Source organism: Bubalus kerabau, chromosome 9 (assembly GCF_029407905.1).
Source record: "Bubalus kerabau isolate K-KA32 ecotype Philippines breed swamp buffalo chromosome 9, PCC_UOA_SB_1v2, whole genome shotgun sequence".
Lineage (NCBI taxonomy): Eukaryota > Metazoa > Chordata > Mammalia > Artiodactyla > Bovidae > Bubalus > Bubalus kerabau.
Window position 1 is genome coordinate 43,071,169 of NC_073632.1, and position 18,931 is coordinate 43,090,099.

Genomic DNA, 18,931 nt, shown 5'->3' on the forward strand with positions numbered 1-18,931 from the left:
GTCCACAGAAAGAGAAACCTGGGTTAGTAAAATATTATGGTGTGTGCACATATCATTCTTTGCCCCCAGTGGCAATCCATTTATATTTTAGAAAATGCAGAAAATGTATTTATCTATTCTCACATATTCCATAAAAGAGAGGGCCCCAACCAGCAAGAAGAATAAAGTCTTTGTGTTTTGCATGATACCTTCAGATTAAGGAAGCTGGCATTTGTCCTTCCCCTTTGGGTCCTCACCTTTCAAGGCCCTTAGCCAAACTGATGCTGATGTATTGAAATAAAGCAAAGATGCTCCAATTGCTGTTGCCTTTGCTCTGAGCAAGTTTGTCAAACACTATAGGGCTGTGAAGGGAATATATATCTTCCTGATCCTTACAGTGTTGAGCTTATTTTCTGAAGCGTGAGATTTGATTACTCATTTCTCCAAGTAGAATCACTGATACCATTTGTCAGAAAAGGAGTTGAGCTCTTTTCTGTTTAAAGAGCCAGGCAAGATTTTTTAAAACTGTGAATTCTGCAAGGTAATAATTTGCTGGGTGGCATAGAATTTTTTTTGCTTGCTGCTGCATATATGTTGCAATCTACACTATTGGTCCATATAATCTTGCTTTTCTCAGCACTGTCTTGGGGGCTAGATTAGAAAGTGTTGGCACAAGAAAGGAGAAGCAGCATTTTGGACAACAATCTTTCTACTTCTTGTCCTATTAAGAGCTATATTTTATTGGGGGTAGAGGAGACAGGTCTTAAGGTGGAATTGTTCCTTCCTTTGCAATCTGTGGTTTAACATGAAAGGTATGTATATAAATGTTCTAGGCTCACTAGAATATGGTTGGTGCTTAGTGTGTGCTAGGGCCTCCAACTGACATTGTAATTATTGTCAAATAACTGTCCTTAACTGAGTGATCTGGAAATGCATGTTGGCGTTGTAGCAAAACCTCAGCAGATTGGTGAACTCTTTCACCAAGAAAAGTTTTTATAAACCTTTCAGTAAATTATCTCACAACCTCACCATCCAGGTTTCATCTAGTTTCTCCCTGAATTCCTTCTAAGAGAGGAAGCTTATTACTTTCTTTCTTTTTTTTTTTAGCTTATTACTTTCTTGAGGCAACCAATGATCCTGTTGACACATTATCAATTATTATTAGCTTCTTTCAGCCATTAAGCCAAATCTGCTTCATTTTCACTTCTACTCCTGCCTCTAACCCTATGAAAATCATAAATAATGAGCTTCTCCCTCTTGCACAGTATGTTGTTTTGTCTTCAGAACAGGATTAATTATTTCTCATGTATTTGCGTAGCATGTACAACCTAGATAATGCATTAGCTTAAATGATCTCATTTGACCTGCACAATGACTTTATAAAGAAGATGATATCCTTATGCCAGTTTTATAGCTGAGGAAACTGAGCATTAAAGGGGTAAAATTACTTGCCCCAAACTACTCAACTCTCACACAAAACAATAGGAGTTCAAACCTCATCTTTCTGACCACTCTTTCAGCTCTATTCTCTTCCTAACAATGAAGAGTTTCTGGAGCCTTCATTCATGATGACAAATGGTTACAAACTACCCCCATTTCCTGGGTGATATCCACCGTGCTTATTTTCTAATGGCAAGGCTCACAAGATCAAACACTGAGGCACGGCCTGTCCAGTGCAGGATTTAGTGGGGTGATCCTCTACCCTGCCCAAACTGAGAGGGACATCATTTAGTCACTTCAAGGCCACAATCCCTTCCTGAGCCTCCCTTCACACTGTTGACCCATGCTGAACTTATAATTAACTTACAGTTTGCTCTCCTGAGATTACAAACAATTCATGACTTCTTTTTGCTATTGTACAATTAATTTTGAAATATTAATTTCCACCAAATACTTCATCAATTCTACCCATATGTGCAGATTTTTTAAAATTTGGTTCCATGTCCTAAGCTTATGGCACCACTGAAATGACAGACTTTTTATCTGACATCTAACAGAGCATTTTCCAGTGGATTGCAGTTGTCCCTCATATTTATTATGTATTCTCAGGAAGGGCTCAGTGAACAAGAACAAATGATGTATTTTATTTATCAAGAACTTTCAGTACCTTATGCTGAATAGAAAATTGGGAAATTTAAGGCAATATAAGTAGCCAGGGACAGACATGGATTTTGTTCAGATCAGTCACTCAGTCGTGTCTCACTCTTCGCGACCCCATGGACTGCAGCATGCCAGGCTTCCCTGTCCATCACCAACTCCTGGAGCTTGCCCAAACTCATGCCCATCCAGTAGGTTATGCCATTCACCATCTCATCCTCTGTTGTCCCCTTCTCCTTCTGCCTTCGGTCTTGCCCAGCATCAGGGTCTTTTCAAATGAGTCAGCTCTTTGCATCAGGTGGCCAAAGTATTGGAGCTTCAGCTTCAGCATCAGTCCTTCCAATGAATATTCCCTTTAACATGGACTAGTTGGATCTCCTTGCTGTCCAAGGGACTCTCAGAGTCTTCTCCAACACCACAGTTCAAAAGCATTAATTCTTTGGCACTCAGTTTTCTTTATGGTCTAACTCTCACATCCATACATGACTACTGGAAAAATGATACATTTGACTAGATAGACCTTTGTTGGCAAAGTAATGTCCTGCTTTTTAATATGCTGTTTAGGTTGGTCATAGCTTTTCTTCCAAGAATAAAGAGTCTTTTAATTTCATGGCTGCAGTAACCATCTACAGTGATTTTGGAGCCCCCCAAAATAAAATCTCTCACTGTTTCCATTGTTTCCCCATTTATTTGCCAAGAAGTAATGGAACTAGACACCAAGATCTTAGTTTTCTGAAGGTTGAATTTAAGCCAGCTTTTTTACTCTCCTCTTTCACTTTCATCAAAAGTCTTCTCAGTTTCTCTTCGCTTTCTGCCATAAGGGTAGAGTCATCTGCGTATCTGAGGTTATTGATATTTCTCCCAGCAATCTTGATTCTAGCTTGTGCTTCATCCAGTCCAGCGTTTTGCATGATGTACTCTGCATATAAGTTAAATAAGCAGAGTGACAATATAGAGCCTTGATGTACTCCTTTCCCAATTTGGAACCAGTCTGTTGTTCCATGTCTGGTTTTAACTGTTGCTTCTTGACCTGCATACAGATTTCTCAGGAGTCAGGTAAGGTGGTCTGGTATTCCCATCCATTTAAGAATTTTCCACAGTTTGCTGTGATCCATACAGTAAAAGGCTTTAGCACAGTCAATAAAGCAGAAGTAGATGTTTTTCTGGAACTCTCTTTCTTTTTTGGTGATCCAAAGGATGTTGGCAATTTGATCTCTGGTTCCTCTGCCTTTTCTAAATCCAGCTTGAAGTTCTCAGTTCACTTTGAAGCCTTTGTTCACTTTGAAGCTACTGTTGAAGCCTTGCTTGGAAAATTTTCAGCATTACTTTTCTAGTTTGTGAGATGAGTGCAGTTGTGTGGTAGTTTGAACATTCTTTGGCATTGCCTTTCTATGGGATTGGAATGATATGCACCACTCTTTAACCATATTTCTCAGGTATAGCTATTCTGCTTATCATTAGAATCACTCTTTAGATGAAAATATATAACAAGGTTTCAATAAAAAATTATAAATTATAACCAAGGTTGGGACAAGTAATAGTATATAAAAATAAATACCTTTTACTCAAAAGAACTCATTATTGGGTTCACATTGGAGTGTCAATTTGAATTATTGGAAGGAACTCTGTACCTGATTTCAAAGCTAGTAAATGGTATGAAATAACTATACTATAAAGAGCAACATGTTTTTTATTAGCTGGGATGATTTTATTGTCTTTATTTCATAAATTTTGTTTTCTCTGCTTTCTTATTGAGGTCATTTTAGAAAAATGCTGCCTATTTCATCATTGAGAAGAGAAATTGGGCCTGGGGGATGAGTACCCATCTAGCATCTGGCTTACGACAGGCTCTGGGAAAGGGAGTGAGAAGGTCAGAAGGGAACTGAAGGTCATGGGAACGTCAAGACCATTTAAATAATAGCCTATCTCCTCCTGGATGATTTCTTCTTGAAAGATTTCTCTGAAAGCCAGGAAGCCACAGGTTCAACTTTGCAAAGGGAGGATGTTTTCCATGTGAAATTAAATCACAGAGATAATCTTTTCAGAAATTAGCATCACTCACGAATCATAGCCAGAATTTAGAATCGAGTCTGTGCTCATTTTTGGCCGTTTTATAGTTCCTTGATTTAACTGTTTAAGGTTGGCTGTGGTAAGCACCTAACAATAATGGATAAAAACCCAATCTTTCCCCCCAGCAGGGACCATCACCCATTACCTTGGTGCAATGCCAGGGGTCTCCTGTGTGGGTGAGTCTTCTCCAATTAGATGGGTAAACTCTACAAAGTCTTCTATTTTTAGTAACCTCTTTTAAAGAGCTAAATAGATGGGAAGCCTACAAGAAAAGCAAAGTATCTTGTGTAGGCTGTGAATCCTAAATCGTAGGGATTTAATCTTGACAAATGTTGATGGGATTGAGCACAAATTTTGGAAACACCCAAGGGTTTGTTCAGACACCACTGAGCAACTTCCCTTTCACTTTTCACTTTCATGCATTGGAGAAGGAAATGGCAACCCACTCCAGTGTTCTTGCCTGGAGAGTCCCAGGGATGGGGGAGCCTGGTGGGCTGCCGTCTCTGGGGTCGCACAGAGTCGTACATGACTGAAGTGACTTAGCAGTAGCAAGGGTTTGTTGGTCAATAAAACTCTTTAATGGTTTCACTGATTTTCAGGACATGAGGCTTTCCAGAACAGCAGGGGAGTACTAACTGCATGTGGAGTACAAGAGGGTGTTTCAAATCAGCAGTTGCCTAAAATTCAGAAGACTTTGCCCAATAGATGGTTTGGACACACGCCAATCCTTTCACATAGCCACACCAGAGTAGCCGGCAGACTCTAGCCCACCTCCAGATATACCAGTGATGGCGCCATTATATTTCTTGCAACAACTAACATCTCACAGGAAAACTTGACATGTTAACCACGAGATGAACCATCCTAAACCTGAAATGTCATCTCTCTCCAGAAAAGCTAAATACCATGTAATTCTCTACTGGATCATTCATCAATTCTTGGCCACAGTCATTGACAAATTAGATTCAAAGAACAGAAGATGTGATACCATTTTAAAACATAAAGTAACTTCTGTATCTGGAAAACTATTGCTATAGATGAGGTCATTCAGCTAGAACATTTAGGGTTTTTCTCAGAGTTTTAGCATAAAACTCATGAAAATGTGTCGTACTTAGGTGGACTGTACTAACTTTCTCTATAACTCAGCATCTCTTTCGTTTAATGATATATTTTGTCAAATTTTCAGTGTCAACAATAGCTATTGTTTGCATCCAGTTAGTATATACACATTTTTAAACTGAAGATATCACGGTTGGAATAAATTATGATTGCAAAAATGAGCTGGTAAATTTCAGACTAATGAACCATTAGATCAAGCATAGATTTTAAATAGCATTACCTCTAGCACTGTCATTTTCTCAGTAAGTAATTCACCACAAACTTGAAATGATTATTTAGAATTATAGCATTCATTAATAGCAAAACTAGAACTTAACCAAAGTTCTCTTAATTACACATGTATAGACTTAAAACCCCAAGAGGATATGTCAGATCCCCTGGTGACATTTATATGGTAAATTAGTTTAAGAGCATGAGCTTTGGAACCAGGCAACCTAGCTTCTAAACACTGATTTGTGCTGATTTCTAGGGCCTTCATATGATAAATTACTTAAATTCTCAGAGCCCTAGTTTCCTCACATCTATATATTCTATAGACACAGAAATAATAGTATCACCCCTATAACGATGTTTCCAGAAGTATAGGAGACTGATTCAATAACCTAGTTTTAGATTTATCCTTTCTCCTTACTTTTCTTTTCCTGATTTAATGAACAAACACCATTCACATTTCAAGTTAACAATCTTTCTCAGAGGTAAGTTTAATATTTATTTACTCATTCATTCAACAATTATTTAATGTTCATAAAGATTATAATCTGAGATGGGAAAAATGGCTTCTACAAAGATAACCAGCTCGTCAATAAAGAAAGGTCCAAATCGGGTACAGAAACTTTCCGCCCTGACAACAGGCAGTATGAGATCAGGGTTTTTGGATCACACTGAGTGTGAAGCATGATTTAGCCACTCACCATCTATAGTATCTTCAGTAATTACTCAGCTGCTCTGGATTTTAGATGTTTTGATTGCAGACTGTAAATAATGCCTACCTTATAAGGCTGTGGGAGCTTGATTATTATTACATGCAAGTCAATTGTAATAACTGCATATTTATTCTACATTACAAGTATCACTTCAATTCAGTTCAGTCACTCAGTAGTGTCCAACACTTGGCAACCCCATGGACTGCAGCATGCCAGGCCTCCCTGTCCATCACCAACTCCCAGAGCTTGCTCAGACTCATGTCCATTGAGTCAGTGATGCCATCCGACCATCTCATCCTCTGTCGTCCCCTTTTCCTCCTGCCTTCAATTTTTCCCAGCATAAGGGTCTTTTCAAATGAGTCAGTTCTTTGTGTCAGGTGGCCAAAGTATTGGAGTTTCAGCCTCAGCATCAGTCCTTCCAATGAATATTCAGGACTGATTTCCTTTAGGATGGACTGCTTGGATCTCCTTGCAGTCCAAGGGACTCTCAAAGTTCTTCTCCAACACCACAGTTCAAAAGCATCAATTCTTTGGCGCTCAGCTTTTTTACAGTCCAACTCTCACATCCATACATGACAACTGGAAAAACCATAGCTTTGACTAGATGGACCTTTGTTGGGAAAGTAATGTCTCTGCTTTTCAATATTCTCTCTAGGTTGGCTATAACTTTTCTTCCAAGGCATAAGCATATTTTAATTTCATGGATGCAGTCACCATCTGCAGTGATTTTGGAGCCCACCTCAAATTAAGTCTGTCATTGTTTTCACTCTTTCCCCATCTATTTTCCATGAAGTGATGGGACCAGATGCCATGATCTTAGTTTTCTGAATGTTGAGTTTTAAGCCAACTTTTTCCACTCTCCTCTTTCACTTTCATCAAGAGGCTTTTTAGTTTCTCTTCACTTTCTGCCATAAGGGTGGTGGCATCTGCATATCTGAGGTTATTGATATTTCTCCCAGCAATCTTGATTCCAGCTTGTGCTTCATCCAGCCCAGTGTTTCTCATGATGTACTCTGCATATAAGTTAAATAAGTAGGGTGACAATATACAGCCTTGATGTACTCCTTCCCCAATTTGGAACAAGTCTGTTGTTACATGCCCAGTTCTGTTGCCTCCTGACCTGCATACAGATTTCTCAAGAGGCAGGTCAGGTGGTCTGGTATTCCCATCTCTTTCAGAATTTTCCAGTTTGTTGTGGTCCATACAGTCAAGGAATGATGCTAAGGCTGAAACTCCAGTACTTTGGCCACCTCATGCGAAGAGCTGACTCATTGGAAAAGACTCTGATGCTGGGAGGGATTGGGGGCAAGAGGAGAAGGGGACGACAGAGGATGAGATGGCTGGATGGTATCACTGACTCGATGGATGTGAGTCTCAGTGAACTCTGGGAGTTGGTGTTGGACAGGGAGGCCTGGCGTGCTGCAATTCATGGGGTCGCAAAGAGTCGGACACGACTGAGCGACTGATCTGATCTGATACAGTCAAAGGCTTTGGCATAGTCAATAAAGTAGAAGTAGATGTTTTTCTGGAACTCTCTTGCTTTTTCAATGATCCAGTGGATGCTGGCAATTTGATCTCTGTTTCCTTTGCCTTTTCTAAATCCAGCTTAAACATCTGGAAGTTCATGGTTTACGTACTGTAGCCTGGCTTGGAGAATTTTGAGCATTATACATTACAAATATACTTATTATGTAAAACAAATACAAATCTCTGTCCATAGCTCATCAGGTGCTCTATCTATCAGATCTAGGCCCTTAAATCTATTTCTCACTTCCACTGTATAATCATAAGGGATTTGATTTAGGTCATACCTGAATGGTCTAGTGGTTTTCCCTCCTTTCTTCAATTTAAGTCTTAATTTGGCAATAAGGAATTTATGATCTGAGCCACAGTCAGCTCCCGGTCTTGTTTTTGCTGACTGTATAGAGCTTCTCTGGAGAAGACAATGGCAACCCACTCCAGTACTCTTGCCTGGAAAATCCCATGGATGGAGGAGCCTGGTGAGCACAGTCCATGGGGTCACTAAGAGTCAGACATGACTAAGTGACTTCACTTTCATTTTTCACTTTCATGCATTGGAGAAGGAAATGGCAACCCACTCCAGTGTTCTTGCCTGGAGAATCTCAGGAACAGGGGAGCCTGGTGGGCTGCCGTCTTTGGGGTTGCACAGAGTCAGACATGACTGAAGTGACTTAGCAGCAGCAGCATACAGCTTCTCCATATTTGGCTGCAAAGAATATAATCAATCTGATTTTGGTGTTGACCATCTGGTGATGTCCATGTGTAGAGTCTTCTCTTGTGTTGTTGGAAGAGGGTGTTTTCTATGACCAGTGTGCTCTCTTGGCAAAACTCTATTAGCCTTTGCCCTTCTTCATTCCATATTCCAAGGCCAAATTTGCCTGTTACTCCAGGTGTTTCTTGACTTCCTACTTTTGCATTCCAGTCCACTATAATGAAAAGGACATCTTTTTTGGGTGTTAGTTCTAAAAGGTCTTGTTATGACCAACCTAGACAGCATATTCAAAAGAAGAGACATTACTTTGCCAACAAAGGTCCGTCTAGTCAAGGCTATGGTTTTTCCAGTAGTCATGTATGGATGTGAGAGTTGGACTGTGAAGAAAGCTGAGTGCTGAAGAATTGATTTTTTTGAACTGTGGTGTTGGAGAAGACTCTTGAGAGTCCCTTGGACTGCAAGGAGATCCAACCAGTCCATTCTAAAGAAGATCAGTCCTGGGTGTTCTTTGGAAGGAATGATGCTAAAGCTGAAACTCCAGTACTTTGGCCACCTCATGCGAAGAGTTGACTCATTGGAAAAGACTCTGATGCTGGGAGGGATTGGGGGCAGGAGGAGAAAGGGATGACAGAGGATGAGATGGCTGGATGGCATCACTGACTTGACGGATGTGAGTCTGGGTGAACTCCGGGAGTTGGTGATGGACAGGGAGGCCTGGTGTGCTGCAATTCATGGGGTCACGAAGACACGGACCCAACTGAGTGACTGAACTCAACTGAAAACAAATACACAGTGAAAGTATACAATGCTTAGCATATATTTGCTAGACAATATGTAGTAAATAATAAGTGCTTAATTGGGCTTGCCTGGTGGCTCATCAGTAAAGCATCTGTCTGCAGTGGATGAGATGCAGATTCAGTCCCTGGGTCAGGAAAATTTCCTGGAGAAGAGAATGGCCACCCACTCCAGTATTCTAGCCTGGGAAATCCCATGAACCAAGGAGCCTGGCAGGCTACAGTCTGTAGGGAGGCCAGTCAGACATGACTTAGTGTTAAACCACCACCAAGTGTTTTCCCTCAATAATATTATTATTTACATGAAGATCAAGATTTAAATATGTGTGTTTGAAAGAGAGTATGTATGTGTTATGGGTATAGGTAGATTATTCCAACCATGAAAAGTGCTGAAGAGAGACACCCTTTGCAGTTTACTGTAAGATACAGAGTTGGCCCCAATATGTTCCAAAGAGAGAACACCTTAGACAGTAGTAGCACAAGATCAGATAGTAGCTATCAGTGGTAGGGGAGAGGAATGGGGATAATAACATGGTTGTTCTAACATTTGGTTATATTTAAGAGTACATTTATCTTTAGGTTGCTTATCATTGTAATCACTATAATGAAATTTGACCTATACATCAGTATATTATGCTTTTTTTTTTTTTTTTTGAGAATCTAATTAGAAAAGGCCAAACCAACTAGAGACAGACGATCCTTAGCATCTATCCTTCTCTTCCTGAGTTGCTTGAAAATGTATCTATAAAACTTCCATTGGCTTTAGGTCAAGCTTCTCAGGAGATTCTTTTTTTATCACTTTTTATTTTATATTGGAGTGTAGTTGGTTAACAATGCGGTGATACTTTCAGATGTGCAGCAAAGTGATTCAGTTATACATACACATATATCTATTCTTTTCCAAATTCTTTTCCCATTTGGGCTGTTACATAATATTAAGGAACGTCTATGAAGGTAGTAGAATTCTTTGCTCTCATCAAATTGATGGTCTGAAGGACAACAAATTCGAATATAAGCAGAAGATAGAACAGGTTTTACAATGAATTGCTTAAGGTTTTGAGAATTTAAATGTAGAGCAGGAGAAACTAGGTGGACACAGAACTAGCTGGGAGCCCCCATCTTACATTTTGCCTTATGGCCAGAGTACTCTCAGCATTCTAAAGGGAGCCAGGTTGGCAGATGCCTGCTGCTGAGCCTGTGTTGCCTGCCATGAAAGACGACAGACCCTTAAGCTAAAAAAGATATGAGACAAAGGAAATGGTGTTTTCCAGATTTTCGGGGTCAGTTGTTGTTCAGATGTCATTAGATTAATACAGAAAATAGAAATGTTGCCTTTGATAAGGATTTTTGAGTTGGGAGTCTGAGCTGGGAATTAGGGGAAAGTGGGAAACCTGTGCAGTTTTGGTTTCTTTTATAAGATCTGTGTACAAGGTAAATTTGTTTTCCTTAGCTTCAGAACTGGGGTTTCAACAATTCTTATTGCTTTATCATTATTATTTTTCTATCATGATTTCATCTACATTATGCTCAATGGTTATATTTTACTGGAAAACAATTTTTTCCTCAGATTTTCTCAAATAGAACCTGTACTCTTCTGATTTCTTAGTGGCTGCATAAAGGATTTCATCCTAACAAGATACTTCCTTTAGGCTGAAGAGATAGGCACTGATGTCAGAAGCATGAATCCTTGCAATTGAGGAGAAAAAGACAAGGATAAAGTGACAGATGAATTTACCAGCTGTGCTGACTGACCTTTGTAATGGCAGCCAGGCAATCTAGCATGCAATGGAAAACTTAGCTGAGGGTCAGCTGATGTTGTTTTCAATGAAGATGTAATATAGTGGAGGAAGTAAAAATGATACACAAGACTTGAAATTCAGTGGAGGACAGGAATGAGTTTCCAGGCCACCCTTCCTTTGAAAGGCCATTATTTGGGGATAGAGAGAATAGGATCTGCCTCCTAAGGACAAAGGGATTGAAAGAGCTATTTAGTGGTTATTGTCATGTAGGCATTGGTGCTTCCAAGACAATAGGGAATTGGAATGGTAGGCAAGGTAATGTAGAATAGTAGAGTTAACCTAGCACAAAGACCTTGGAGAGTACATGGTCAACCCAACAGGCTTGTTGTCCGCCTGCGCACTTGGATTTAGTTAACAAAATGATACTAGATAATAAGAGCTGGTGGATTGAAGATACTGAATGACTAAGTCAACGTTGTTTTCAATGATAGTAATGATAAGCCTGAACCTATGCATATGGCCTCAAGAATTCCTAGAAGGAAGGCCTTGATAAATACTAATAGGAAGAGGGATTAGGAAGGGAAACTGTTTAACATTTGCCCAATATACTATCAGTAGGCACTTAAACTGCATTAGTTCATTGACTATTAGTAAATTCTGAGTATTATTATCTTCACATTATTGATGTGATGAGATTCAGAATGTTAGATATTGGTGTACTATTTGCAACTCAGTATGTCATGGCTTTGAAATACATACTTTGGGTCCCATACCATGATGTATCCATATTCACGGCGCATGTTATATTGAGAGGGGCCAAAAGTGGACATTCTCCGAATACTTTCACACACATGTCATTTAACTTAAGAGATCTGGTATAAAATTTATTGGAAACTATTTTGTGTGTTATGGCAGTGGTCCCCAACCTGTTTGTCACAAGGGACTGATATCATGGAAGACAGGTTTTCCACGGATTAGGGTAGGGGTTGGTTTCTGGATGATTCAGTTCAGTTCAGTCACTTGGTCATGTCTGACTCTTGTGACTCCATGGACTGCAGCATACCAGGATTCCCTATCCATCACCAACTCCTGGAGCTTGCTCAAACTCATGTTCATCAAGTTGGTGATGCCATCCAGCCATCTCATCCTCTGTTGTCCCTTTCTCCTCCTGCCTCTAATCTTTCCTGGTATGAGGGTCTTTTCCAGTGAGTCAGTTCTTTGCATCAGGTGGCCAAAATATTGGAGCTTCAGCTTCAGCATCAGTCCTTTCAATGAATATTCAGGACTGACTTGCTTTAGGATGAACTGGTTGGATCTCCTTGCAGTCCAAGGGACTCTCAAGAGTCTTCTCCAACACCGCAGTTCAAAAGCATCAATTCACCAGTGCTCAGCTTTCTTTATAATTCAACTCTCACATCCATACATGACTCCTGGAAAAACCATAGCTTTGACTAGATGGACCTTTGTCGGTAAAGTGATGTCTCTGCTTTTTAATATGCTGTCTAGGTTGGTCATAGGATGGCTCAAGTGCATTAAATTTATTGTGCACATTAATGCCACTGCTGATCTGACAGGAGGTATCAGTCTGTGGCCCGGAGGTTGAGGACCCTTGCTTTATGGGATTATAATGAAACCATCTTGTATGGACAATCACCTAGTTGCAGAGTACACTAGCCTCTATTACATGACCTTTAAAGAATTCAGAGACAACATCTTTGCCTTCAAGGTGGGAGGCAGGCTAGATGAATACACAGATTGCCCTATAAACCTGTCCCCCTCAAAAGTTCAAGATGTATTCATGGAATTAGGATTGAGCCTGTCACTATGAAGAAAAAGATTAAAACTCAAAGACCCTTGAAAGAGAACTTAAGAATCTTAAGTTAGGTAAAACTCCAAAAGGCTCTTTGAAAGCATTAAGCTGCAGAAGAGTATTCTGATAAGTGAGAAATGGGGACAACCAGAAGCACATAAGAGATTAAAATGCCAGTTACAGGAACAAATGACTTCAAAAAGGATTAAATTAAGATATAAAGAGCAGAGGGATTTATGCAGCTCAGATTGTGGGTGAAAGTTATGGAAGTTTTCTTCACTAATTTGTCAGCCTGAATGTCATTTAGACTGCTATGGTAAATTGGATACTAATAATCACTGTTTGAGCTTTTAGCTCAAATGTTCAATTACTTCTGCATCAGTAAATACTAAGGAAGCTCTCGAATTCCATTCCTTTGTTGGTCTGGAAAGAGGTTGGCAATTGGATAAACTTTCTTTAGTTGCTATTTTGTATGCTTACTATTTACACAAAAATTGGTCAAAGATAGTACCAGAAAAGCCCAAATCAAATTGAATTTTGGGAGCTACAGAGTAATAAAAAATAATCACTCTTTGATGCAATTAATATTTATAGAGTACTTATTCTATGCTAATAGTAATTACTGGGCGACAATGGTCCATGCCTTCATTGATCTAACAGTCTAGTTTTATGGAAGCAACAACAAAGATAAATATCAGACGAAAACAATGGCAAGGACAACGATGATGAGTTAAGCACATTTGAAATTGGCTTCCTCATGTGCTGAGAAGGCTTCCCTAGGGACACAATTTTCATTCTTGAATCTTCTGAAAGATGTTGTTTAATCACTAAGTCGTGTCTGACTCTTTGTGACCCCAAGGACTATAGTCTACCAGGCTCCTCTGTCCATGAGATTTCCCAGGCAAGGATACTGGAGTGGGTTGCCATTTCCTTTCCCAGGGATCGAAACTGCATCCCCTGCATTTCCTGCATTGGAAGGTGGATTCTTTACCATTGAGCCACCTGGGAAGTCCTCTTAAAGATGAGTAGGTTTTAACTAGGAAAAAAAAATGGGAAGAATTCCCCTAACAGAGGCATAATATTTGCAAAGTTTTCTTGAGTCAACTGGAAGCAAAATGAATGTGTGAAACTTAAAGGAGTGAGTCAGAGAGACCAAGAGGTAGGGAGCTTGGTATAGGAAAAGGTTAGAGAATAGGTAGAGACTAGACAATGCAGGGGCCATCTTTTGAGCTCCACATGGATACTACTGGCTGATGTGGTTGTTTAAATTTGGATTTAAAGTAATTAAAACTAAGGAGAATTAAGATTTGCATTCCTCAGTTGGACTTGCTACATTTCAGGTGCTCAGTTGCCCATTTGCAGATAGTAGACACCATATTGGAGAGTTCAGGGAACATTTCCATTATTGCAGAAAGTTCTACAGGATAGCACTGTGTTAGATTTAGCTTTACCTTAAGAGCAATGGGAAGTCACAGACAGATTTTCTTTAAAATTGAAGAGTGGAGTGATGTGACCAGAAGGCACATTTTGAAAAGAACTTGATAGCTATAGAATGGAGGCAAGTTTGGCTGGGGAAAAGCAAATTGTATTTAAGTAGACAATTTAAAGGGCTTCCCTGGTGGCTCAGAGGTAAAGAATCCACCTGCAACGAAGGGGCTGCAGGAGATGCAGGTTTGATCCCTGGGTCAGGAAGATCCCCTGGAGAAGAAAGTATAAATACAGTAAAGGACCGTCCTCTGCCAAGATTTGTTGCTTCAAAGAATGAAGAGGAATCTTGTCATGCAACCTCATATTCTTCAGATTCTGAAAATCAAGGGTCTTACAGAGGATGAGATGGCTGGATGGCATCACCGACTCAATCGACGTGAGTTTGAGTGAACTCAGGGAGTTGGTGATGGATGGGGAGGCCTGGTGTGCTGTGATTCAAGGGGTCGCAAAGAGTCGGACACGACTGAGCGACTGAACTGAACTGAACTGAACTATGGTGTAACCTGCCCCCCCACCACCTGGCAGGGGACAAGTGAAAAAGGGGTCCACAAGCCATGATACTGCCCAGCCTCATGCATCTGTAGATCAGCAGGAACCTGCGTTCCCAGGATTTCACCACAGCAGTCTCCACCAACTTCTCCACACACATGGAGGAAGCAAAACCGCCACCCCAGTGGAGGAAAGAGTGAGAGGCCTCTTGCAGAACCTGGGCCATTCTGGACTCCCTTTGGTGAAGCACAATCAGGTTCTTCTGCTGGTGACGCAGTGTGGTTAGGACATTCTCCACCTCCACCTCAAGAAAACTGGGTCAGTTTTGCAGATATTCCACCAACCAGTACTCTTTTAACCATGCATCCTGCTTCTGTCTAGGACCAGACAACAATACAAACTGTAGCCTCAGCTACAACTGCCAATGAAATTCGTAGGCAATCCAGTAGTTATGACGATCCTTGGGAAATAACAGATGAACAAAGACAGTACTATGTAAATCAATTTAAAACCATTCAGCCTGATCTAAACAGATTGATTCCTGTTTAGCTGCAGGATCTACAGCTAAAGAGTTTTTTACAAAATTGAAACTTCCTATTCTTGAACTTTCTCATATTTGGGAACTCTCAGATTTTGATAAAGATAGAGCCTTGACACTGGTTGAGTTTTGTGCTGCATTTCATCTGGTAGTTGCTAGGAACAATGGCTATGACTTAGGAGAAAAATTCCCTGAAAGCTTAATGCCCAAACTGATTGATCTGGAAGATTCAGCAGACGCTGGGATCAGCCAGGTGAGGTAGGTTATTCAGGCTCTCCTGCAGAGGCTCCTCCAAGCAAATCTCTGTTAATGCCGTCCCTAAACCAGACTTGGCCCCAGCTGAATCAGAGCAGTGAGCAGTGGGAGACATTTAGTGAATGCTCTTCGAGCTCACAAACTCTGACCCAATTTGATTCTAACATTGCACCAGCTCATCCTGATATTGCTATTGTTCATCCAGTTCCCATTCGTATGCGTCTAAGTCGATTCAGTCGTGTCCAACTCTGTGTGATCCCATAGACAGCAGCCCACCAGGCTCCGCTGTCCCTGGGATTCTCCAGGCAAGAATACTGGAATGGGTTGCCATTTCTTCCTCCAATGCATGAAAGTGAAAAGTGAAAGTGAAGTCGCTCAGTCATGTCCGATTCTTCACGACCCCATGGACTGCAGCCTACCAGGCTCCTCCGTCCATGGGATTTTCCAGGCAAGAGTACTGGAGTGGGGTGCCATTGCCTTCTCCGTCCCATTTGTATGACTCCAAGCAAAACCCACATGCAGGAAATGGAACTTAGAAGAACTGGCAGTGATCGTACTAATCCCACTAAGTCCATTGCTAGTGAAAACATCTGACCTTTCAGAAGAAAATAAGGTAAATTCATCAGTGAAATTTGCTTCTGGAAATACTGTAGCAGATGGTTACAGTACTTCAGACCCTTACTTCCAATCCAGAATGGATTGGAAACAATGTAACTCATCCAAGGTCTCATTCAGGAACCTTTCCTAAAAACACTGCACCACCACCTCCACCTCCAAGGCCTCAGCCCTCTCATTCTAGATCATCATCTTTAGGTATAAATCAGATCTTTTCCATCACAACAAGAAAGCCACTGGCTGGAGCTGTTGCCCAATCTCGTGCAGTGCCTCCAAGACCACAGCCCTCACAGGCTCCTTGTCCTGTTGTGCATTGCCCAGTGGATGCCAATGGCCTAATAACTCACATTTGTACCTCACCTCAGCAGATACCAGACCAACCAAATTTTGCAGATCAGCCAATTGGAAGTGTTTGCTGCAAATGAAGAACAGATGATGAAGCCGAGAAACATCCAGAGGTCTTGCTGTTTGAAAAAGCTTCTGATCCCGCAAGTTCTCTTTGATTTGCCAAAACAGATAGTAAAATTGAAGAAAAGACAGCTGCTAGTGCTCCTGCCAATGTCAACAAAGGCACAACACCTGTTGCTCCACCACCTAAACCTGTTTGAAGGAGATTAAAATCAGAAGATGAATTAAGGCCAGAAGTTGATGAACATGCACAGAAGACAGGTATCCTAGTTGCTGTTCCTGCATCACAACCTTCTATTCCTTGGTCTGTTGGGAAAGATAAGAAAGCTATTCAGGTTTCAGTTAGACGCAATAAGGAAACCAACACAGTTTCGGCCAGACTGAACAGTGAATTGCAGCAACAGTTAAAGGATGTTCTTGAGAAGAGAATTTCCCTGAAGTTCAACTGGAACAGCTTCGACCATTCTTTCACCTATAAGCCAGTTGCTGTTAACAGTAAGCATACCCATTTTTAAGTGGTTTTGGGTTCAAAGCCAATTTGGAGATCCAGACATTCAGCTCACTGCTTAATTCAGCATTAAATTTTATGATTCTGTTTTGTCCTATATATTCACCATTGTATTTAAGTATCTTTTATTTTTTTAATTTCAACAATAAAAGGGTCAGGATGACTTAAAAAAAAAAAAAAAAGTGCTACCCACTCCAGTATTCTTGCCTGGAGAACCCCATGGACAGAGGAACCTGGTGGGCTACAGTCCATAGGGTTGCAAAGAGTCAGACATGACTGAAGCAACTGAGCATGCATGCTCATAGGCAATTTAAAAAAGCTATATAGGGACTTCCCTGGTGGCTAGGACTTCGAGCTCCCACTGTAGAGGGCTCATGTTAAATCCCTGGTCTGGGAACTATATCCAACATGCCACAACTAAAGATTCCACATGCAGCATCGAAAATCAAAGATCCTGTGTGCTTCAACTAAGACACGGCTCAGCCAAATAAATATATTTTTTAAAGCTATCACCGTCTTCTAAGAGGTTATAGTAGATGGGAGATGCAAGAAGTAGAGAGAATTGTATGATTTTAACAGGTAAAACAGACTGGATTTAGTGATAGATTAAATTTGTAAAGCAAAGGAGAGATTTTGGTTTTCAAAGTTTCTGAATAATGGTGTTTGTTATTCATTGACAGAAGAACACTGGAAAAGCATCAAATCTATCAGAGATAGGAGTGCTTAATTTGAGGGACCTGGACAATTCAAGATGTCCGGAAGCAGCTTCCTATGATCCCTCCCTTCTTCCCTTCCATACTTCTCAGCCACCCCAAAATTTGCTCCTTTTAACAGACTGTTTAGCTTAAAGAACAGTTGTATGAGATTTGTGTAATATAGTCAAATTCTGGTCATATGTGAGAACTGGACATTTCACTGACTGGAAAGGAAGACTCATACTTTGAGTGCTCTATGAGACACCAGAGATGCTACAATGCATTCCCATTATTTTCTGGATATAAAGACCAAATGCCAGAGAGTTTCATCATTTGTTGGTTAACGGCAGAGACAGTTTTGCTTTTGCATACTACTTTTTCTGCTTACACCATGTTTCTTCCCCAGAGTGAGAAAAGTGTTTTCTGGTCTAAAAACTTTGGCAGTATGCAATTGTATGGGAAATATCTATGGGATTGCCTAGCCCAAAGGCAGGCGGTATAGAACTCTGCTTGATAATGAAAGAGAGAAAGATGCTGGCTAGGTTTCTTGGCACAGCTTTGAAGGTATAATTCTTCAACATTTCTTGATACTATGGCAGTATATTTTGATGGGATCTGTGAGTTGCTCAGAGAATTTCAAAGCAGTTTTAAATTTCCTTAGCCACAAAGAACTTGTCAAAGACTGCTGAATGACATGAAAATGTGAAAACAAACACTCCTGATGAATACAAAAAGCTTACCACTTTGGAACAGGTTTCAAAAGACAAAATTCAACATTTCTTGTTGAGATAATACATTTTCTGTTGCTTCATTATGTTCACTCATTCTCTTGTTTTATTTATTATGTCCGTGTATTTAGATATACTCTAAATTTCCATTGGATTCCAGTATTTGTTAATGTGAGTGTAAAATACATTTTATTTACCTGAATAATTAATTCATTACAAATATAATTGAGGTGTATAAATCTTACATGACATGTTTTTTTTTGCAAATATATTTTAAAGGGGAAAAAATGTACACTCAATTTAAAGCAAACATTTTGCACTATAGAATATCTTTATTTTTATTTAATATTTTTATTGAAAACAAAATCTACATTGTATATCAAAATAAAACAAAATCTAAAGTAATTGTTTCTTTTCATTTATGTAAGTACACAAGGCATTTA

General features: G+C 40.1%; 1 pseudogene; it reads left to right on the forward strand.

Annotated features, from left to right (window-relative positions):
• The first annotated feature begins 6,037 nt into the window (after positions 1-6,037).
• LOC129619563 (ralBP1-associated Eps domain-containing protein 1-like) lies at positions 6,038-17,035 on the forward strand (annotated as a pseudogene).
• The last annotated feature ends 1,896 nt before the right edge of the window (positions 17,036-18,931 follow it).